The sequence below is a fragment of the Carlito syrichta genome, unplaced genomic scaffold (assembly GCF_000164805.1).
Source record: "Carlito syrichta isolate Samal-C Ts95f unplaced genomic scaffold, Tarsius_syrichta-2.0.1 Scaffold302966, whole genome shotgun sequence".
Classification (NCBI taxonomy): Eukaryota; Metazoa; Chordata; class Mammalia; order Primates; family Tarsiidae; genus Carlito; species Carlito syrichta.
The window spans coordinates 9,558-34,850 of NW_007247062.1; the positions used below are offsets into that span (position 1 = coordinate 9,558).

The 25,293-nt window shown below is 41.0% G+C and overlaps 1 pseudogene; it reads left to right on the top strand.

Moving 5' to 3' along the window:
• The first annotated feature begins 1,257 nt into the window (after window positions 1–1,257).
• Window positions 1,258–5,418, top strand: LOC103259705 (annotated as a pseudogene).
• The last annotated feature ends 19,875 nt before the right edge of the window (window positions 5,419–25,293 follow it).

Consider the following 25,293-nt stretch of genomic DNA (forward strand, 5'->3'; position numbering starts at 1 on the left):
TTCACGAATTTGACAAAATACTTGAATATTCAAGTAGCTCAATTAACTACAAGAAAAACTCACAGACCCACACTGAGACACAATATAATGAAAGCATCAGAAACCAAAAGTGACAAAAGAATTTTGAAGGCTGCAAGATAAAAGCAACTCATTACATGCAAAAGGTTTTCAGTAAAATTATCTGCAGATTTCTCAGAAATCTCAGCAACCAGCAGTCAGTAGATTGATACATTCAAAGTGCCAAAAGAAAAAAAAATCTGTCAACCAAGAATTCTATATCTGGCAATACCACTTTTCAATAATTAAGATATTCTTAATTATCAAAAGCTGATGGAGATTACTGCCATCAAACTTGCCCTCCAAGGAATACTAACAAGAGTCTTAAAAATTGAAATGAATGGACACTAAACAGTTAAATAAAGTTATCTGTTAAAGACAAATGCATAGGTGATATTATAAGGTAGCATTTTTATAACATTGGTTTGTAACTTCGTTTAATGTTTTCTACATGACTTAGGAGACTACTGCATTTAAAAAATTAGGGTTTTTTTTGACCACACATTGCATAAAGACGTGATTTTGTGGAATCAATTTCTGAATGGAAATAGAAAAGAGCTGTATAGACACAGAGCTTTTGTATGTTATTGAAATTAAGCTGATATATTCAAATTAGACTTTTGTGATTCTAAGATTTAAATGTAATCCGCTTGGTAACCATAAAGAAAACAGCTATAGAATATATAGAAGGAGAAATGAGGTTGGCACGGTGACCCATAACTGTAATCCCAGCACTTTGGGAGGCTGAGGTGAGAGAACTGCCTGAGCCCAGGAGTTTGAGACCAGCCTGGGGAACACGACAAGACCTTGTCTCTACAAGAAATCAAAAAATTAATTGGGTGTGGTGGTGCACACCTGTAGTCCCAGCTACTTGGAAGACAGAGGCAGAGGATCACCAGAGGCTGTGGTAGCTGTGTTTGTGCCACTGCATTCCAGACTGGGCAAAAGGGTGCAACTCTGAATCAAAGAAAAAGAAGGAACGGGAAATTAGAAGGGAATTTAAAATTACCTTGAATTTATAGTTCCTGGCTGGATAGAGATGGGTTTAAAGGTCTTGGAACACATGAAAACAGGGTCACTGTCACAGGCAGGCTCTAGATATCTCATCTGCCAAGGCAGCCTTCTCCGTGACCCCCACCCTGAGCCATGGGCACAGTGGGCTCCTGGTGAACAGGGCTAGGTTTTGTGTTACAGGCACATATGGCGTTCACGGATGTGGCTGTGGATTTCACCCAGGAGGAGTGGAGGCTGCTGAACCCTGCCCAGAGGACCCTGTACAGGGAGGTGATGTTGGAGAACTACAGTAACCTGGTCTCACTAGGTAGGTGTGGACCTCTCAGGACTCATATTTCTTTCTGCTGGAAATTGTACGCTGTGCTTGAAGTGGCCATCGTGCTTTTTGACTTGGCCATTGGGTTGGACTCAAAAGCAAAGACATTTTGTTCTCTATTTCCTAGGGAAGTTCTGATTTTTTAGAGTAGAAAATGGGTCTATTTGTGTGTGCACATGTGTCTATGTTTGTGTGATGTTCTGTTTGTAAGCCTTTTCCCCCAGGCTGAGGCTCTTTTTTTCTTAGATGAGGTCTCACTATGTTGCCCAGGCTGGTCTCAAGCTCCTGGGCTCAAGCAGTCTTCCCACCTTGTCATACCAAAGTGCTGGGATTACAGGCATGAGCCACCTCACCCAACCTTAGGCTCTTTGAAGTAATCTTCTTTCAGATGAGAGAGGTGTCATCAGCATGGAGTAGACTCGGTGTGTGCTTGTCTGAGTTCACGTTCCCCACTCATCTTCGTACCACTTCTAAGTTCCTCACCCAGTTTGACTCTAAATTCTTGAATGGAACCTGGTACCTATGACCTTCAGTAATCTCATTTTCTTTCCCTGTGAGCAGGAATTCCATTTTCTAAACCAAAACTTATCACCCAGCTGGAGCAAGAGAAAGAGACCTGGAGAGAGGAGAGAAAATGTCCACTAGCCACCTGCCCAGGTGAGTCAGAGAACACTGGCAAATGGGACACAGAAGAGGCACTGGTCAGGTACTTGACCTCCTAGGCTGCTGTTGAGACTACCTGGCATGGCCTTCTAGATTTTCTTCTTTATTCGAGTGAGGGACTTTCCTGGTAGCTCTTGTCTTCCTCTTCTACCATGAAGTCTTTTTTCTTCCCGTTGGGTTTATCTTCACTAGCTCACTCCATTTTCTTCCACACTGATGGACTTTTTTTTGTGTGTGTGTGTGTTGGAGTCTCACTCTGTCACCCAAACTGGAGTGCAGTGGCTGCTCCCGGCCACCGCAGCCTCGCCTGCTGGGCTCCGGCGATCCTTCCGCCTCAGCCTTCCAAGTAGCCAGAATTACAGGCATGCACTACCACGCCCGGCTGATTTTTTGATTTATTGTAGAGATGAGGTCTCGCCGCCCAGGCGGGTCTCGAACCTGCGGGCTCAGACAATCCAACTGATGGACTTCTTTATCTCGTTACTGTTTTCAAAAAAGATCGGCAAGAACACAGAAAACTGAGTGAGCTAGAGAAAGACAGCAAGGCCACTGGGAGGAAGGAAAGCCAAAAAGCCAACTGAGACTTCAAAATGGAATTCTTAAGAGCTGTGAACTAAGCATGGCTTTTACATTTTTTAGTGGTTATATAAACATATCCTCAATTTTGCCCTCAAAACCTGAACTATTTACTGTCTTTAAGATAAAGTCAATTGACCCCTGCTCTAAGGGTGTACAATGTATAACTATAGCTTTTTATATTCTGCTTAATTCTGGCACCACTTAAAGTAAAAACGTAAGAGCATTGCCACTACACAGTCCCAATTACCCTCTCCTCCAGCATCCTTCATGCTGTAGTTGTCATTTGTGTGAAATACTTCTAAATACAGTGTTAAAATACTTGTTTTAAACACTTGTGTATTTTTTAATTAAGAGAAAAAGTTTAAAGACAGACTTTTATACTTATCTCGAAAATGTAGCATTTTGTTTTCTTGGTTTTTTTTCTGAAGATCTGAGTAGGTTTTCTGGATTATAATAGAAGAGGTACAAAGTAGTAGTGGCTGGACAGTAGGGCATGTGAAGGAAGTCTTGGTTGGGAGCACTTCAGTTGTGAGCATTTTGAAGACCAGGGGAATGAGCCTCTCCGTCAGACTAGGCAGAGTGCTTGGGCCACCCCACTGAGAACTCAGTACTGACTCAGACTTTCTCTTTTCAGCAGAACTAGAACTCCATCTCTGTCCTCCTGATTTCTCCAGTCAGAAGCACCCCATGCAGCATGTGCTGTGTAAGCATCCCCTCTGGATTTTCACATGCTTGTGTTCAGAGAGTCACGTCCAGGCAGGGGACCCATGCCCAGGGTACCAGGAGAAGCAGCAGCAGGCTACTGGCAGAAGTTCCTGGAGTGACAAAGCAGAAGGCCAAGACAACAAAGGTGCCAAGCCTTTGTTGGGAAGGACAAAGAAAAGGACTCTAGGGACATTCTCCAGGCCCCTGCCGAAACTGCCAGTTAGCTCCCAGAATGGCCTCAGAGGGGTAGAGACAGAGGCCAGCCCAGCCCAGACAGGGAGCCCAGAGGTAACAGACAAATTGCTGACAAAGATAGAGGTCTTGGGATTTGGAGCAGTCAACTGTGGAGAGTGCGGCCTGAGTGTCAGCAAGATGACAAACCTCAGTCACCAGCGGATCCACTCAGGGGAGAAACCCTGTGTGTGTGGGGGGTGTGAGAAGGGGTTCAGTCTCAAGAAGAGCCCCGCCAGACACCAGAAAGCCCAATCTAGTGAGAAGCCCATTGTGTGTGGGGAGTATGGGCGGGGCTTCAACCAGAAGTCCACGCTCATCATCCACCAGCGGACGCACTCAGGCAAGAAGCCCTACATGTGCAATGAGTGCGGGCGGAGCTTCAACTGGAAGTCCACGCTCATCATCCATGAGCGGACACACTCGGGTGAGAAGCCCTACATGTGCAGTGAGTGTGGGCGTGGCTTCAGCCAGAAGCACAACCTCATCAGACACCAGAGGTCACACTCTGGGGAGAAGCCCTATGTGTGCCAAGAGTGTGGCAAGGGCTTCAGTCTAAAGTCAGCTGTCGTCAGACACCAGAGGACACACTTAGAGGAGAAGACCATCGTGTGCCGTGCCTGTGGCCTGGGCTTCAGTGACAGGTCCAACCTCATCTCCCACCAGAAGACCCACTCAGGGGAGAAGCCCTATGTGTGCCAGGAGTGTGGCAAGGGCTTCAGTCTGAAGTCAGCTATCACCAGACACCAGAGGACGCACTTGGAGGAGAAGACGATAGTGTGCAGTGACTGTGGCTTGGGCTTCAGTGACAGGTCCAACTTCATATCCCACCAGAGGACACACTCGGGAGAGAAGCCTTACGCCTGTAAGGAGTGTGGGCGGTGCTTCACACAGAGGACAACCCTCGTCAACCACCAGAGGACACACTCGAAGGAGAAGCCCTACATGTGCGGAGTGTGTGGGCATAGCTTTAGCCAGAATTCCACCCTCATTTCCCACAAGCGGACACACACGGGGGAGAAGGCGTATGTGTGCAGGGTGTGTGGACTAGGTTTCAGCCTGAAGTCATACCTCATCAGACACCAGAACATACACTCAGGGGAAAAGCCCATCGTGTGCAAGGACTGAGAGTGCAGCTTCAGCCGGCACTCAAACCTCATCAGATACCAGAAGATGCACTCAGTGAGAAGCCCGTGGTGTGTCAGGAGTGCAGTTATGGCTTCAGCCAGATGTTCAACCTGGTTGCACACCAGAGGACACACTCAGGGGAGAAGCCATATGTATGCCAGGTGTGTGGGCACAGCTTTGGCCACCAGTCCGGCCTTATGCAGCATAGGAGGAAGCACACCAGGGAGTAGTCCTACTTGAGCAGGCAGTACGGACTCGGCTTTGGCAACAAGTCAGCCTTAATCATACACAAGCGGCTCCACTCCAAGGAGAAGCCTTGCATATGTCGAGAGTGCAGCCAAGGCTTTATCTAAAAGTGACACCTCGTCTTACATCAGGTGACACACAAGGGCGAGAAGCCCTGTGTATGCAAGATGTGTGGACAGGACTTTAGCCGGAAGTCTCATCTCACCAGACACAGGAAAGTCAAGTCTGTCCACCACAGACCACCCCTGCTGACTGATACTGAGGTCTTTGTGGGGCAGTGTTCTGACCCCTTCTATACCCTCTGAAAGTGCAGATGGTGGGAAGAACTGACCGTCAGGATTTTACTGTTATGAAGTGGAGTAGAAACATACATTACTTTAATGGTCAAAGGACGTTTGACTTGTTTACTTTCTCCACTGTCTTCTCCATGTTTTGTGGCCTTTTGTTCTAATAAACTTTGCCTCTTTACAAATCTGTAACCTTGACTCTGTCTCATTCACTCATTCCTAAAGATAGAGAATTAGCAGTGACCCAGATATCTGGAACTCTTAAGTCCACTGTTCCACAAGAATTCACTTCCTTAGGAAACATAAGAACCTAATCGATTGTATATTTATTGGAAAGTCTGGTCTTTCGTATGAGTAGAAATCTAGGAACTGTCTACAGAAATTTCAAGTGAGGGCAAAGAATCGTCCAGAAGATATGGCTTCTGGTCCAGTCCCATCTGCAGCCACCCTCTTCCCTTGGCTCTGACAGTTCCTCTTCCTGCTTCTCTCCTTGGAGCTCTTAAACGTCTGTGTTGTTGCCCTGACTAACCTGTGTTACTTTTCTCAGGCTTTAGTCCCTGGTCCTCCCATCTGGAGACCTCTCACCAACACACTGTCCCCAGCACTCCAGTCCCACATAACAATGTTTCAATCAAAGGTGGAACACATATGACAGTTGTCCCATACAGTTATAACGAGACTGGTCACCTAGTAACCTTCCAGTGGGAAAACATGTGGAGGTGGAAGACGGTGACACTGATAATCCTGACCCCATATAGACCTCAGCTAATTCATGTGCTTGTTTCTTTGTTTTTAACAATAATTTAAAACAAAAATGCTTATAGAATAAGGATATAAAAAATAATTTTGTACAGCTGTATACTGTTTATGTTTTAAGCTGATTGTTATTACCAAAGAGCCAAAAATTTTAAAATGTGTGAAAAAATTACAGTCAGCTAAGATTAATATATTAAAGAAAAAAGTTTGAAAAAATTTAGTGTTGCTTAAGTGTATAGTGTTTATAAAGTCTACGTGTTTACCTTTTATGCTATCTTGTTATACCTTTTCTATATTTAGATACACAAATACTTAAACATTGTGTTCTAGTTACCTGCACTGTACAGTACAGTCACACGCTGTCCAGGTTTCTAGCCTAGGAGCACTAGGCTACACCATACAGCCTAGGTGTGTAGGAGGCTATGTCACCTAAGTTTGCCTAAGTATACTCTACGATATTCATGAACTATGAAATTGCCTGAGGATTTCTCAAGACTATATCCCTGGGGTTAAGTGATGCATACCCACATAGGGGTGGTCTCCAACTGTGTGTCTTCCTCAGCCCTCCCATAATAGGGGTAAGACCCTTGAAGCCACACTCACAAATCAATCCTGTGCTACCAGGGTTTAGGGCTTTCAGTCAGGCTCTTCAGCAACCTATCTCTGGACCCCGTGCCCATGCCAGTCATTCGGGTCACTGGTCTAAGCACCCTCAGACACACACTCAGTAGTTCTCCAGTCACAGAGCTAATGATATCCAACCCTACTTAAAGATTGTTAACCACACCTCCATTGTGTTCCAGTCCAAATTGATTTTGCTCAAAATCAGTGGTCCTCAGGGTAAACATCTCAAGGGTACAACCCTTTTTTAAGACTTCAGGAAGGTTGAAGTGCACAAAAATGGTTTTTGAATCTTAGGGTATCACCCCATAGTACCTTGACATGCAGCCCAAACCAGAGAGGAGCATGTCTGGAAGGGTTTTATGAATATGGTTTTGTTTAATGGAATGCACTTCAACAAGAGAAACCCATAAATATTTGTCATAGAAAAACCAACTACCCCCTACCTTTTTTGTGGGCAGAGAAGCAGGTTGAGAAATCTAAGCTGCAAACACAGGCCATTCTTCATGGAAAAGGAAGAGTAAATCTGCAGACATCCAATATGCCATGCATACATTCATGATAAGTCTGAGCCGCATGGTCCTGTGTGTGATGTGCACAAGGGAAGACCCGGGAGGCCTCACACAGTAGAGTTCTGCAGTTGTTCACAGTCATCAGAAGTGTCTAGACACTGATGGGAACCACTCTTGTAATTGTAGAAGTCAAACTTGACTTGATTCATCTTTTGTTTTCAGTATATATTGCAATTTTAATACACTACTTTCCTGTCTTAAAATGCATATACTTTTTTCTTTGGTACCCTGTGTATATCATGAAGTGGAGTCATGTGACCCTCCCATGAATCTCAGCCTGCCTTACTGACTGACTTGATCAAGAGAGTATAGCAGAGGTGATATAGGAGTTCTGGGACAACTTCATCAGGAGGCTTACAAGCTCTAGCTTTCAAATTCTGCTGCCATACTGTGAAAACTCCAAGCCTCATGGAGAAGCCATGGAGAAATTTTGGTCCTCACTGTAGCTATGTCAGCCATCAGTGAGCATCAACTCATCATGTGAACAAGCCATCTTGGATGTTCTGTCCAGTCAGTCTTTCAGATAACTGAAACTGGCTGATATCTACAACCTTATGATTAAAGGTAAGTTCTCTTAAAACTCAGGACCCTTCTTGCATACTTGTCTCCAAGTGTCCTCTCCTGTCATATTCATCTGCTCCACAATCTTCCTCTGTTCTGCCCCCTTCTGAGCCTCCCCCTAAGCTCAACCCCATCTTGCCTCCCCCTACTGAGGATCCTCTGAAAGACCCAGTCATCTCTCATTCTGACTTAGGCCCTTACCTTCCTCCACCTTTATAATCCAGAAGTTTCTTTACCTGTTGTCACTTCTTCCACCTCCCCTTTGCCCTCTACACCTCTGGTTTCTCACCTCTGATCCTGAATGGATCTGGCCCATCACCTTCCCCTCTGGGAAGTTCCCCCACCACTGGGGACAGATCAGACTGAGCAACCCTTCTGGGTATGTGTTCCTACAATTGGAAAATTCAAAATCCATCATTTTGGGAGACACCTCAGCTTTTGACCTCTCTGGTAACATCAATTATGTGTACTCATCACCCCACCTGGGATGACTGACAACAGCTCCTTATACCCCTATTTACCTCTGAGTAATGAGAATGCATGAGAACTGAGGCTAAAAATCTGTTCTAGCCTCGACTGCTGGTACAGAGGAGGAAAGTTAGGAAGTTTTAAATGACATTTTTACCTTTTCTCATCCAGATTAGAACCCTAATACTTCAGCAGGGTCCAGGATTGCAGGGGCCCGCCCCGCAAGGGTCGTGAGATCTCCTGAAGGAGAGACAGATAGGCGAAAGATGAAGATAATATACCGGACACCTGCTTCTTGAACAAATGATGATTTAATGTTAGTTAACACAGAGCTTTTATACCATTCGTGAAGGGGCAAGACAAAAAAAATTCCTTCACGTACATATCTTTTAAAAGTTACCATCTAGTGGTCTTAGCAAACAAACCAAGATTCCCATAGGCTTAGTAGCAAACAAACCAAGATTCCCATAAGGTTAGTAGCAAACAAACCAAGATTCTCATAGGCATTTAGACAACAAGTCTTATTCATAAAGCCAACAATGATACTTTCAGTCCAATGTTCGAAAATACAGTCCTTGAAATGTCTCAAGAAAGTTTCTTTAAGTGTATATTTCTTTATGTGTCAGGAATTTTCTCATCTTAGGCTTTTATGTTCTTCAGAGTACCATGATCGCCTCCCTAGTCCTGATGTCCTCGTTACTTTTCTCTTATCTTACAGTGCTTGTTTCTAAAGAGAACTCAAAAGAAGCTTTTAGTAATGTTTCCCAGGCCCCTCAAGGTTGCTTTCTGTTTTAGCTGATCTGTCATAAAAGTGTCTATTATATTATGAGTTCAGTAAAAACCCACTCTATAAATGTTAACTTAGAGTTTTAACTATTAAATTAAGTAAAAACCTTAACATTAATCTTTATCCTAAGTCAGTGAAAACAGTGTTATATATCACCTACATAACTCCTAGATAAGTGTTAGAACTTATAAGGAATTCATGATGAACTTACTATAAACTTGTGCTTCTAAAAATCCTTATGTCTAAACACTAAACTACATAATTCTAAATCAAATAAGGAGTGGATATACTTATATCATTTATTACTTAAGCATTATCTAGTAACTTATAACCAAGTGAAAGAAAGCATTCTTGATGTGCTTCAGAGTTTAACCCTTGCATATGTTAGAAAAGGCCAAGTTGCATAGTGGGAAAATGGAAAAGTAAACCATGACATTTCCAGGTTAGCTGTGATTCTTTGCATAAACATGCCATCTTCTTCTTCCACGACTGCACAGAATTTCTTCAGCTGTATCAACAGCAAAGACAGAAGACAGAAGGGCCTCAGCTGCCCGGACTCGCTTTGTGGCTGGGGGTCCTCAGTGCACCTGAACTTTGTCAATCAGGCGGGACTCCAAGGCTGGTTCCCAACACGGGATATTATATACCTATCACCAGAATCTATTAACTGGTTTGAGGGGAGCAGCCCAGAAACCTATCAATCTTTCCAAAACTACTGAAATTCTTCTGGGTCCTGAGTAGTCACTGGGGACATTCCTTGAACATCTTCAATACCTATACCACATTTGATCCCTTGACACCTGAAAATGCCAGGCCATTAATTTGGCTTTTGTTTTACAGGTGGCCCCTGATATCCGGAAAAAGTTACAAAGGCTTGAGGGTTTTGCAGAAATGAATATCTCCCAGCTGCTCAAAGTAGCCCAAACGGTTCTGTAAATTTAACATTAATATCAAGTACAATAAGGCTAGACCAAAATGCTACTCAAAAACCAGAATTTGAGCTTCTTAATTAACAATGTCCAAAAAACTTTTTCTCCTTGAACAGAAGAGGGGAAAAGCAACAAAATACAGTTAGCCCTCCCGCCACTGTCTTTGTTACAAAAAAAGCAAAGTTTTTTTCTTTTCAAAATATTTGGACTATCATTCTGACTAAATAAGTAACTTTTACAATAACTACTGTAATTTTGTGTTACAACATTATGCTTTAAAATTTTTTAATACTTAGACTCTTTAAATTTTCGATTCAGTATAAATGACAAAATAACTTGGGCTTCACTCTCTAGCATATCAACCATTGTAAAAGTATATTGGTGGCTCAGCCAGTAATCCCGTGCCTTTGGGAGGCTGAGGTGAGTGGATTGCCTGAGCCCGCGGGTTCGAGACCCGCCCGGGCAACTTGGCGAGACCTCATCTCTACAATAAATCAAAAATCAGCTGGGTGTGGTAGTGCATGCCTGTAGTTCCAGCTACTTGGAAGGCTGAGGTGGAAGGATCGCTGGAACCCAGCAAGTCGAGGCTGCAGTGGCCAGGTGCAGCCACTGCACTCTAGTCTGGGCAACAGAGTGAGACTACAACTCAAAAAAAAAAAAGTATATCAGACCTATTATAAAATCAAAAAACTATTTTCTCTTGCCAATGTTTACCTGTTTTTAAATTCTAAATTTAAGCTACAACCCAATTACATGTTTCTAATATTTCAGTTTTTCTTTCCTTAAACTTTGTCAAAGTGGCTGTATTTCCTTGTTAAAATACAACTATGCATGATTTACAAGAGAAAAATTTAACTTACACTGATAAATTAGAGACTTTAGCAAATCATACATATAATGTACAGGACTACTTTCACTTTTCCAGCATTGTTTTAGGAACAATAACCTTTTCATCACCATTTGCTTAATAATTTTTGCCTGCGCTCTTGCTCAATGTTTATTAGATCCAAATACTATTTGGTTAGACTCCCACCATTTCCTATTCATGCCCTTGGAAATAGATAGGTAGGGACATCTCTATGGCCTACCTCAACAGGAAACAGTTACAACAGATTGATATTCATCCCATTTTCCATGATAATAAAAATATTTCCAAGAGGAGAAGTGGGAAATAAAGGGCAGAAAAAGAGCCAGAAGCCATTTTTTAATCTTGTTATTAAAGCTTAACACAATGATGGAAAAGTAGAGGCTATATTTTAAAGAAATACATACTTTAGGTAAAAATTAGCATTGCAGACTCTGGCTTTCCAGAAACGCAGACTACCTGGTGCCAGACATTGGAAATATCTCATGGCTTTTGTCAGAAGTGACACTCAAGTTTGCCTAAAGTAAAGGGAGTTTACAAGGCCTAAGACTTCACACATTGGGCAAAAGTTATACAAATCACAAAACTTGTGATTACAAAAGTTATGTAGATCACAGGGCTGCCCACTGGGAAAACATTGGAGATAAAGGGAAGTGCACCCTCCATTAGCTCTAAGAAATGTTGTTCAAGAACGTATAAGAACACTAAATTCCTTGTCATGCCCTTCTCTAGGGACTCTGATAATATGGACAGACATGAATGGGTCTCTGTGTCACAGGGACTCCAAGACAGTCACAGGTGGTCAAGAAAGAAGTCATGGCAGTCATGCCTACTGATTGCAACATCTCCAGGAGAAAAGATTTAAGCCCTGGCTTGGGGGTAGGGGCTATGGTGCCATACTCCTCTAGGCCCACTTCCTGTCTGTGGTAAGTGAAACTTTCTTAAACAAATCTTTTCTTCTTTCACCTCTTTGTGTGTTACAATTCTTTACATTACTCAAATCTCTGGGAGCCGGTGCACATCTCTGGCACACCGGCTCCGGCGGCACTGCATCCCCTGCCCTCTCCAACCATTTCCACCGAGATTTTATCTCTCTCTCCCTCTCTTCCTTCTTTATTTCCAAACTGGTGGCCCTCTGTGGACTGTATAGGAACCTGGTGGCAACTGAAAGCTCTGGTTGAGGTTACACTTCAGCATGCTGGAAGGTCCCAAGGAAAGACATCAGACTGCTGTGGTTGACAGGGTGAGGAACTAAGATTAACTCTTTACTTCCTTCTAGCCAAAATTTCTGAGTTTCCCCGTGGACCAGGCTGGATCTTGGAGGACAACTGACAGTCTCTGCCTAGGGATACTCCCTAGGGAGACCAAAAGATCCCCGAAGGAAAGTTCGGACTGCCAGTGCCTGTATGGGTGGGAGACAAAGCGCTTGGTTTCTTTGCTCTTTGCTTTTCTGGTAGACAAAGCGACGTTACAAAGGACCTTAAAACTCCAACAGTTACATGGTATACCTTTCTGTGCCTCTGATGAGTTAGCTGTCATTTATCATCTACACACCCACATATTTGAATGCATGTTCTTGGATCCCCTGGCTTTGCTGTTTGGATGAGTTTCTTGGTCTCTCAGGCTTTTCCCAATTTCATTTTGGGAGATACCTAACAAGGGCATGGGACCCAGTTGCCAAAAGTCCTGGTACTGGGCCTTCCAAGACATGATGAAACATAGTGTTCCAGGAGCTCCAGTGGGCATAGGGATGAGAAGATGCTCTCTCCCTCGTGGCTGAAATCCTTTGTGCTGATTCCTTTGAACCTGCTGGGGATGCCCAGCAGGAGATCTGGATGGGTAAGGCCAGAAAAAAATCAATAACCAAGAGCCCAATCCAGTTGTATCCTTGTTTCCTTTTTTAAGAAACATGGGAAATTATAAGCTGAGGGATGGTGAAACCTGGCCAGAGGGTGGCTCTCTAGCTCCTAACACCCTTCTGCAGCTTGATTAGTACTTTAAAAAAAGACAAATACCTTGAGATCCCAAGTCTTTTATGAGCTAGATTGCCACCCAGATATTTGTTCTGCTTGCCATATTTTTGTGTTGGCTCCCCAGACCTCATTGCCCATAGGTCACCCCTCCCTCAAAAATTTTTCACCTCCTTTATACTCTCCTATTCCTTTTACAACTCCAATTCCTGCTTTCCCTCTAACAACTCAAATGTTAATTCAGCTGGTTTAACTTCTCCTGTCTTTCTTGTCATCTACTTTTTCCACTCCACTCTCTGTCACTTTCCCTTCCTTCTTGCCCTCCACCTTTACCTAGGGAGGAGGGACTGGCATCTCTGGCTGTGATGCCTCTCTTCTCTTTTACCTTTGGAAAAGGGGCCAGCACCTAAGGCCACAACACCTAACCCCAGTCTCCAACTTTTTTGCCCCCCTTCCCTCTACTGCTTGATAACCCCTGACATCAGCCCTACTAGCTACAAGTCACCACCCCCACATGTACTTGGAAAGCCCATTCAGGTTTCCACATGGCTTAACAGGTCTCTCCTCAGAGGGTGGCTGGGACATAAAAACATTAACGTTCTTGTTTGTTGTTTTCTTATAATAAATCTCTCTCGTGTTTTATTTAAACTGGGACTATATCAACCTTCTTCCCAGACAAAAGTAAAGAGGCATGTAAATTAATCCTGTTAACTAACTACAAAAAGATCGATTGTAATTTTAATCTGCTTTTCAAACCAAATTTACTAGTACTCTAGTAAAATTTTACTTCCAACTTTGCCATGTGTTAACACATTAGTGCTAAATAACACCATTGTTTGTTATATCAGGCTCACTAAAGTTATATTTTATAAACAAAAGGTTAATTCACCTGTTGTGCCTAACTAACACTCTCTTATAAGACAGGTAAAACTTTAAAAACTAAACCCCCTACCTAACATAATAAGTTTTGAAAACTGGTCACTTACTAAGTTACTTCTCCTGTCAAATAAAGAAAATACTGGGTACTCTGTGTTAACATAATAAGGATGAAAACTGATCACTCTCACCTAATTGTCCACACCTTACAACTAAGACTACAATTTAGTAATTCATAAGGGTTTTTAACAACTTTGCCTGTTCATAATGATAAATAAATAGGGACAGATCACTATACATCCGTGTGGTCTGTTCACTCTAAAGGTCTTTACATCAGACTGTCACAAACAAAAAATAGTAAAAAAGTTTCCTAGCCAGGCTCAGTGGCTCAGCTTGTAATCCTGTGCCTTTGGGAGGCTGAAGTGAGTGGATTGCCTAAGTCTATGGGTTCAAGACCCGCCTGGGTAGCGAGACCTCATCTCTACAATAAATCAAAAATCAGCCGGGCATGGTAGCGCATGCCTGTAATTCCGGCTACCTGGAAGGCTGAGGTGGAAGGATCGCCGGAGCCCATCAAGTTGAGGCTGCGGTGGCCGGGAGCGGCCACTGCACTCCAGTCTGGGCGACAGAGTGAGACTCCAACTCAAAAAAATAATAATAATTAAAAAAAAAATTTCCTATATATAACCTATTAAAAAAAATACCTTTTTTAGGGCTTCTGCACTAGACTGGAGTCCAGTCTCTCTCTCTCCTCTCTCTCTCTCTCTCTCTCTCTCTTTCTTCTTTCCCCCAATCGCCGACACAGTCTTCACCTTTGGGGTACCCTGAACCCGGCTGGAGCTGGTCTCCGGCATGTGCCACCATGTCCAGCTAATTTAAAAAAAAAAATTAAAAAAAAACCCAAACATTTTTAAGGTTTTTTTCCCAACCAAAATGTTAAAAAAAAAACCCCAAAAAACAAAAAAATAGTGTCAACATAGAGGACAAGAGAACCAGAGGGCCAAAGAGACACTACAATTGACAGTCACCATTAGTGACAAAACTCCAAATGCCCATCAGACACCTGATAAGAACAAACCTGCTAAGGAAATTGCTGGAGTCCTGCTCCAGCAGGTTCAGGGTTTCCCAAAGGATGAGCGGCATCGCTGAATGAATGGACACAGACCCGATGCTTATGTGGGACTGCTCATTTATTGCTTGGAAGTCTGTGATTTATATAGCTTTTTGTTACATAACCTTCTGGGTGACATACATGAGAAATCTTTTCTTGACATTACTCAAATTCTCCAAAACAAGTTTCTTAAAACATTAATGATGGTTATGTGCAACTTTCTGAGTGTTTTTCTTATATTTTTACGGTTAGGTGGACATTCATGTGAAACTTTTCACATACTCTTCTCGTACTTTAACAATTAAATACAATCACTTTCCTTAAAGCTATGAAACCAAAAACTTATACGATTATTCCTTTAAAGCTAAACACACTCATAACACAAAAATACCATTACCCTATACTTGAATACCCATGACCTTTCAAAATTAAGCATAATCTACGTATTAAAACTAATATTTAATCTTTTCCTAGAAATCACGTAACAGCAAAAGTTAACCTGTTATATATTTAACTATGGCCGGGTACACTCTAGCAAATATTTTCTGCCACAAGGAACTAAGCTTTTATTTGTGTAGCTATAGAAAAACCAATTTCCAGAACAATGACATTTCTTGGGCTTCTGCCAGTACAAACTGTACAGCAGTCTACAATTAGTGGGCCTCCATCTGCAGCCCCCGTTTCTTAACATAATGTTGAAGGTTCTCCTTAAGGGGGTATAAGATTTTATCTAGTAACTTGATGAAAATTTCTGGCCTCGTGATGGCAATTATCTTTCCTCTCTGTGCTATAACTGCAGGGTAAATTGATAAAATTTCCCACAATCCCCCGGAGTCTATTTTCTGTGGTTGGTTAGCAAGTTGTAGTTTCTCAACCCCTAGGATTTCCACATGACTAAGCAAAGCAGGAGAAGGCAGCATGACTAAGCAAAGCAGGAGAAGCAGAACTGCCACTTTCCCGGACGTGCCATGCTATCCGGGGTCATCAATCTCCTGGACCATGTCAGAAGGCAGACCTTTGCAGTCGGTCCCCAACAGGAAATAGTGTCCATTGCTTATGGGTATAGTCTGTGGGGACACTAAAAACACAGTTGTCCTAAAAAGACCTTAACCTCCTAGACATTGTCCACTGTACAGGCCAGAATGCCACTGAAAAACAGGTACACTCTCTTCTGAAGAAAAAAGAAAACACTTGACTCATAAGTGGTGGCCACTTATGAAGGCCTCCAAATCTGCTAAACTGTCTGATATTGGCTCACCATCACTTCAACAACCCCCCAGGTAGATATTAAGGCACTAAAACCAAATTAATTTCTTAAATTTAACACAGGTGCCAGCCTTTTGGTCCTGGCCATCTATGTTAAAATCATATAGCTCTGATAATGGTCCTGCCTTTACCTTGTTCATAGTTCAAATGATTAACAAAACACTAAATGTAAACTGGAAGTTACATTGTGCCTACTGACCACAAAGCTCTGGACAGGTAAAACACATGAACCAAGCCGGGCTCAGTGGCTCAGCCTGTAATCCTGTGCTTTGGGAGGCTGAGGTGCATGGATTGCCTGAGCCCATGGGTTTGAGACCCGCCTGGGCAACTTGGCGAGAGCTCATCTCTACAATAAATAAAAAAATTAGCCGGGGATGGTAGCACGCACCTGTAGTTCCAGCTACTTGGAAGGCTGAGGCGGAAGGATCACCAGAGCCCAGCAGGTTGAGGCTGCAGTGGCCAGGAGCATGCCACTGCACTCCAGTCTGGGTGACAGAGTGAGACTGTGGGGGCCTGCCCCGCAAGGGTCGTGAGATGTCCTGAAGGAGAGACAGATAGGCGAAGGACGAAGATAATATACTCAGACACCTGCTTCCTGAACAGATGACAATTTAATGTTAGTTAACACAGAGCTTTTATACCATTCATGAAGGGGCAAGACAAAGAAAATTCCTTCACGTACATATCTTCTAAAAGTTACCATCTAGTGGTCTTAGTAGCAAACAAACCAAGATTCCCATAAACATTTAGACAATAAGTCTTATTCATAAAGCCAACAATGATACTTTCAGTCCAATATCCCGAATTACAGTCCTTGAAATGTCTCAAGAAAGTTTCTTTAAGTGTACATTTCTTTATGTGTCAGGAATTTTCCCATCTTAGGCTTTTATGTTCTTCAGAGTCCCGTGATCGCCTCCCTTGTCCAGATGTCCTCATTACTTTTCTCTTATCTTGCAGTGCTTGTTTCTAAAGGGAACTCAAAAGAAGTTTTTAGTAATGTTTCCCAGTTTCTCAAGTTTGCTTCCTGATTTAGCTGATCTATCATAAAAGTGTCTGATTATTATATTATGAGTTCAGTGAAAACCCACTCTATAAATGTTAACTTAGAGTTTTTACTATTGAATTAAGTAAAAACCTTAACGATTAATCTTTATCCTAAGTTAGTGAAAACAGTGTTATAAGTCACCTACCTAACTCCAAGATAAGTGCTAGAACTTATAATAAATTCATAATGAACTTACTATAAACTTATACTTCTAAACAACCTTATGTCTAAACGCTAAACTACATAATCCTAAATCAAATGAGTGAATATACTTATATCATTTATTGCCTAAGCAATAAGTAACTTATAACCAAGTTAAAGAAAGCATTCTTGATGTGCTTCAGAGTTTAACCCTGGCATATGTTAGAAAAGGCCAAACAGCATAGTGGGAAATGGAAAAATAAACCATGACATTTCCAGGTTAGCTGTGAGTACTTTGCATAAACATGCCATTTTCTTCTTCCATGACTGCACAGAATTCTTTGGCGGTACCAAACAGCAAAGGTGGAAGACAGAAGGGCCTCAGCTTCCCGGGCTCGCCCTGCGGCCCAGGGTCTTCGGCACACCAGGACCCTGTCAATCAGGTGGGCCTCCAAGGCTGGCTCCCAACATGAGACTCCAACTCAAACAAAACAAAACAAAACAAAACAAAAAACCCACAAGAGTCAAACCTTAAACACTACTTTAGTCAAATTAATAATAGAGACTGGTAAAAAAGAATAAGCCTTTTACTTTTGGCCCACCTCCAAGTCCGATACACTCCGTACAAGGCTGGGTTCACCTCATATAAAATCATGTTTAAAAGACCCCTCTCCCTTATATCCCAGTTAAGAGACCCTATTCTTTAAAAAATTACTAATCAGTCTCTGTTAAAGTATCTCCAGTCTCTCCAACAGGTCCAGGCTGCCAACCAAACCAACGTCCATGCTGTTTTACCAACTCCCTCCTCCCTCTTGGTCTACTCATCGGTCACCATATATTAAATAGGATAGTCCAATTCATTAATAATGAGTTATGTCTGTAAAACTCATGTATATAAGGGTCCATTACACCCTCCGCCCCTTAATAGAAGAGTCAACACTTTGACTCATGAACAACTAAAAGGAGGGAATGAAATAGCTGTTAGTGACCTAATCAAAGTAACTCCATTTTGTAATAGTTCTTCCCTTTTATCTTCCAGTGCCCCATCTCACCCCTCCTCTGTGTGACTGCCCTAACCTTTCCAGTAGGTTATAAATCATGTCCTGTGATTTATGGATTTCCTGTTCCCTCCCCTGGAAGGCTATAACATTCCTGAAACAGTTCTGTCACACCATGTAATTTAAACTTCCCCCCTGCAGTTAATTTACACATCCCCCTTGAGGTTTCATGACCTGTACTTTAGAAACTCTCCTTTGTTTCCTACTCAGAACCAAACTCTGTAACCTTACAGTTTTTGGCTATATAAACCCCTTCTTGCTTCATTCAGGGTCAAAAGTTCTTTCTGGCATGAGCCTTCTTTCGACCACCAACATTAAAGGAATCAAAATTTGACTCTCAGTGTGTTGGTAACTCCTTACTTGTGGTGTGGCTATAACATAATGTTACTGAAAATGGCAGAGTAGGGAACTCTAAAACTCTGTCCCTCTGCAGAAGCAATGAATAGTCTGGCAAAAACTCAGAATTAAAATTTCTTTGGAACTCTGGAATCTATTAAAGCAACAACAACAATTAGGGGAATGATTACTGAAGAAAGACGTGCTGAATTTTGGTAAGATTGCTGTGGCATTATTCTCAGCTTAACATCCCCCATTACTAGCTCAGCAGCAACTGTGGTGATAGCAACCCACATTCCAGGTACTGTTGCAGGTGCCACAGGGAGCAATATGGACATTATTCTTAAGGAATCGTGATTGTGTGTTTTGATCTGTCTGAGCTCTCTGAAGAACTGGCTTAAAGGCTTGCCTTTGTTTTACATGACTCAGAGTTTCCCCAAGGCAGAAGCAGCTTCTCAGATGGTGTTTGTTGAGAGCATTTTAAGGCAATTTGACTAACCTCAGTCACCCAGTATGGGATGATCAGTGGGGTAAGCAGTACAAAGTCAGAAAAGCCTGAGAAGGAAGAGATTAGGAAAGGAGATACCTGGAGAAATGATGGCTTTAAAAAGCTTCTGCATATTCCAAGAAATCTAGAGAACCACATATGAGGGGGGAAACCACAAAAAAATCCAGAATTTACTTATAAAAATTATGTATTTATTCTTATATGTTTAGACTTCAGTCACCTACAAAGGTCTCTCCATTTGATGCAATGCACATATTGAGATCTTTTTCCACTGCTCAGAACAGTTTTTGAACTTGTCAATTTGGATGTCTCTTAGGGTTTCTACCATTTTTTGTTACACCTCTTTCACATTGGAAAATGTCTCCTTTAAGAACTTTTTCATTCAGGGATACAAAAAAAAAAATCACTCAAAGTGAGATCAGGTGAATAAGGAAGGTTGGGCACAGGGGTCATGCCTTTTTGGTCAAAGACTGCTGAATACTCAACACAGTATGGGCAGGTGCACTCATAATTCACCCATTATGAAATGGGCAAATGCATTGAATTTCAAAAAAAAAATTCACTAAAGCTGAACACAGCTCTCGCAGCATTGCTAGCTGATACGCTAATGCCAATGGGTTCCTAGAACACTTACCTAGCAGGGGAAGCCTGTACCACAAGAAGCCTGCCCTCCAAAAAGATAATCTAGTTATTCTGGGTTCTCCCTCATATATGCCCAAGGCAGGACATATGCTCAAAAAAGACCTGAAAAGATCCTAATCTTTAACATCTAGCTAAATTTTAGGCCCCACACAAGGAGGAAGTGAAGGCCAAGAAAGAATTTAAACAGCCTGGCTGCGCATTGAAGGAGTGTCCTATGTAGAGCCAACCTGCCAAGACTGGGAGTGTATTTTATATTTTTGGCTCTAGGTGTTTAAGGGAATCTCTGTCAAATCACAGCCTGACTACAAAACTAACAGAACAAAGTCTTCACTGGCTACACATGAGGAGTACAGCCTTTACAGATATGGTTTAGAAAAGTCAGTAAACCACAAAAAATTACAAGCAGCAACAAACCCTGGAGGGGGCGGGAAATCTGATTTCCAGAGCTGTCATATTATATTATTCAAAATGTCAGTTTTTTAAAAAAGGTTGTGAGGTATGAAAAGAAATAAGAACTTATAACCCATTCATAGGAAAATAAGAAATGTATAGAAACTGTCTCTGAGGAAGCCCAGACATTGGACTTACTAGACTGATTTTAAGTAAACTATCTTAACACATACTCAAAAAGCTACAAGGAAACCATGGACAAAATACTAAAGGAAACCAGGAGAATTATGTGTCACCAAATAGAGAATATAAAAAAAGACACAGTACTTATAAGAAGCAACCTAATAGGAATTCTGGAGCTAAAATGTAAATTACTGAAATAAAAAGTTAACTAGAAGGCTTCGACAGCAGAAGAATGAATCAGCAAACTTGAAGGTAAGTCAATTGAGATTATCTACTCTATGAAGCTAAAAGAGGAATGTAGAAAAATGAACAAAGATGAATAATTTATGAAGACCCAATGTACAGCACAGTGATGACAGTTAACAATACTATATTATGTACTTGTAATTTGCTAAAAGGATAGAACTTAAATTAAATCTCATTACACATACATTGGCAAATATGTAGAGGTATTAGATATATTCATTAGTGTGGTTATCGCGATCATTTCAAATGTACACATATTTTAAAACATCAAGTTGTACACTTTAAATATACATATTATTTATATGTCAGTGATATTTCTGTAAAGCTGTTTTTAAAAAACAAAAGGAACAGAGCCTCAGGGAACTATGGGACACCATCAAACATATCAACAACAAATATTGGAAGCCCCAGAAGAAGAAAGAAAGAAAGACAGAAAAAATTATTAGAAGAAATAATTGTTAAAAACCTATCAAATTTGATGAAAGACATAAATCTACACATTCAAGAAGCTAAGTGAACACTAAGAAGGGTAACTGCAAGGAGAGCAACACTGAGATGTATTATAGTCAAACTGTCGAAAGTCACAAAGAATCTTGAAAGCAACAAGAGAGAAGAGACTCATCACATACAAGAGATCCTCAATTCGATTACAAGTTGATTTCTCATCAGACACCATGGATGCCAGGGAGACAATAAAATAATAAACTTAGGGTACCTAAGGAAAAAAAAATCTATCAAACAAGAATTCTATACCTGGCAAAACTAAAGGAGAAATAAATACATTCTCAGAAAAACATCAATGAAGGAGTACCTCACTAATAGACCTGCCCTATAAGAGGTGATAAAAGCTGAAGTGAAAGGATACTAGGCAGCAACTTGAAGCCATACAAATAAATAAATAATGCCAGTAAAGGTAGCTCCATAAGTAAGTATAAATTGCTACTGTATTTTTGGTTTGTAATTCCTTTTTTCACATATGACTTAAAAGTCAAAATGACTTATATGACATATAATATGATCTAAAAGACAATAATTACAAACATATGTTACCTGGCACGCAAGATATAAAGATGTAGTTTTTGTCACTAGCAACATAAGCGGGATATAGCTGAATAGGGACAGAATTTTACATACCTTTGAAAGTAAGTTGGTATTAATTTAAAGTTATAAATTTAGATAAGAATTTTACTTCTCAGGGTAACAATGAAGAAAATAACTAGATTATCAGGAAAAGAAATGAGAAAGAATCAGCCAGGTGCAGTAACTCACACCTATAATGCCAGCACTTTGGGTGGTGGAGGCTAGAGGATTGCCTGAGCTCATGAGTTGGAAACCAGTCTGGGCAACATGGTGAGATCTCATCTCTACGATAAACCAAAAAACGACCTGGACATGGTAGTATGTGCCTGTAGTTCCAGCTGCATAGAAGGCTGAGGCTGAAGGATCACCTGAGCTCTGCAGGTCAAGGCTGCAGTGCCCATGAGTGTGCCACTGCACCCCAGCCTGGGTGACAGGGTGAGAGCTCAACTCAAAAGAAAAAAGAAATTAGTTATAATAAAAATGATATTCTTGAAAAAATCAATTAAACACAAAAAAGGCAGGACTGGAGGAACTGATAAATGAAGAATAGGTCAGCCACATAGAAAACAAATACGAACATGAAAGAAGTAAGTCCTTTCTTATTAGTAATTATTTTAAATGTATATTGATTAAGGTTTTTAATTAAAAGGGAGATAGCAGAACAGGTTAAAAAAACACAGTCCAACTATATGCTGTCTACAAGATACTCACTTTAGATTCAAAGCCACAAACATGTTGAAAATGAATGGATGGGAAAAGATATTCCCTGAAAAGAGTAAACAAAATTTAAATGAGGTGACTACACTAATATTGGACAAAATAGGTTTAAGGGAGACGTTGTGACAAGAGACAAAGAATAACATTATAAGTTTATGAAAGGGTTAATCTATCAGGAAGATAGAACAATTATAAACTTACACACACCTAACAGTAGAGCCCCACCATGTCTGCAGCAAAAACAGACAGAACTAGAGGGAGAAACAGGCAGCTTTACAATAATAGTTGAAGACTTGTATACTACTTTCAATAATGGATTATTGAGAAATAGAGCTATTATTTATAGCTCCTTAATCTAAAAATGGATTGAGCTATAAAGCAACTAAACAGAAGATCGATAAGGAGATAGAGGACTCCAGTAACACCTAAACCAACTAGACCTGACAGACATATATAGAACGTTCCACCAAACAACAGAATACATATGTTTCTCAGGAGCACAGAGAATACTCGCCAAGATGTATTAGGTCACAAAATAATTCCCAGTAAATATAAAAAAGGCTAAAATTATACCAAGCATGCTCTTTAGCCACAGTGAAATGAAAGCAGAAATCAATTACAGAAGGAAAACTGGAAATTTCACTAATATTTGGAAATTGAATAAACATAAATTTATAAACAAACAATGGATAATATAAGAAACTACAAGGGAAATTAGAAAATGTGTTGACTGGAGCAGTTAGTATCTGCTGCTAAGGTTTGTGCTAGTGATGCAAGAAAAAAGTTTTGTGTTTTCTGTCTGATTATGACAGCTAAGATTCAACACAGAAATGCAGGAATCATAAAACCATGGAGGGACAGATAATTTCTGCAACCCATAAATAATACTATAAACAGCAGAGAGCTTGTTTTTCTAAAATAAGGAAAAAGGATCTAAAATTTGAGCTTGCATTAGAAGTGGACAATTATTTTATACCCTTGCCTTCTAGTTGATTCCACTTAAAAATCATAAAGATCAAAATTAAATTAGATTAAAAGCAAACTGTGGGGGTCCAGCCTCTGCTGAGCAGGGCCTGAGTTGGGGGGAGGGAATGAGAAAAGAAAGACAAAGAACAGCAGGATTGGGAGGACTCTCTCCCAGGTAGCTGAGAGCAAGAGAGTATGAGTTCATTTTCACAGCATGCCTCTTATATAGGGCAAAATCACACAAAGGAGGACAAAACCACACAAGCAGGATACATGTTAATGTCTAAACTAAATCACACAAGCAGGGTAAGTATTGATGACTAGACTATGCATATCTTAACATTTATGCTTTCTAAGTTAAAAGCCAGGCAATCACTTAAGATAAACAGCCTCCAGGCTAGATTTGGCACCACTCTGCTATCCATAGAATAGCTAGACTTGGCACCGCTCTGCTACCATAGAAATGCAACCAAAAGGTCAGGGGAGACAAAGGAAATGTAGGCTTGGTTCCTGGAACCCAAGCCAAGAAACATAAGGACCTTGTCAGCTTATGCTCTGGTTTCCTTCAGCAAACCAATGATTCTTCAATAAAAAATAAACAATAACCAGGCACAGTGGCTTAAAGTTGTAATCTCAGCACTCTGGGAGGTGGAGGTGAGAGGATTGCCTGAGCCCAAGGGTTCATACCAGCCTAGGCAACTTGTCAAGACCTTGTCTCTACAATTAATCAAAAAATTAGCCAGGTTGGTAGCACCTGCCTGTAGTTCCAGCTACTGGGAAGGCTGAGGCAGAAGGATCACCTGAGCCTAGCAGGTCGAGGCTGTGGAGGCCATGAGCATGCCACTGCACTCCAGCCTGAACAACAGAGTAAGATTCCAGCTCAAACAAACAAACAAACAAACAAAAAACAAAAAATAAATGCTTTGAGATAAATGGAAAACATGACATATCAAAAACTTATAAGATGCCACAAAAATAATGCTCAGAGGGAAATTTATAGCTGTAAATGCCTGCATGAAAAGTAAAAAAAAAAAAAAAAAAAAAAAGAATTCAGCAGGGCATGTGGTATGCCTGTAGTACAAGTCACTTGGGAGACTGAGGCAGGAGGATTGCCTGATCCCATGAGGTTGAGGCTGTAGCCAATTGTGATCATATTCTGCACTCCAGTCTGAGTGGTAGATGAGATCCTGACACACAAGAAAGAAGGGAAAGAAGGGAAGGAGGGAGGCAGGGAAAGAGGGAGGAAAGAAGGGGAAAGAAAGGAAGAAAATAAAGGGAAATAAGGAAATAGGAAGAAAAGGAAGGAAGGAAGAGAAAGGGAAATAAAAGAAAAGGAAAAAGAAAAAGCAAGCAAGCAATAGTCGCCCAAAGAGGAGATTGTTCTGACATTTTATAGCTATGGCTTGCCCACGGGAGAAATGTTACCCACCTCCTGCTAAATTTGCAGCTGGCTAATCTGTGTCTCTTATCCCGGCTTGACAAATGTTCAGACCTATTTATATCTTCTAGGGCAGAGTTAATTTTTACTTTTTCAGAAATTATACAACTATAAAAAATTGTTAGCACCAAAAAGCAGTTTTCAGGAAGAAGCCAGAGGAAAACATACAATTAAAACTTGATAGTTTTTATGTATTTCTGCAATGATCTATTAGAAAAGATCATTAAGGGTGATGCTGTTTAAAAATTTTTAAACTATTAAAACCTTAAAAACTAACTGAACAAAAATTATAAGATTTAAATTGAAATCTAACAGAATACAAAAGTGAAGAGTAAATGGAAAGACTATTAAGGGATATGATGAAAAATATATTATCCTCAAATATACATCTAAATTCCATGATATACCCAATTATATTCAAAGAAGAATTTAGAGATTTATAGACTGATTCTAGTTTGTGGGGAAAAGAAAGTCTTCTTTGAATAGCAAAAATTTTTTTAGCTGGGTGCAGTGGCTCACACCTGTAATCCCAGCA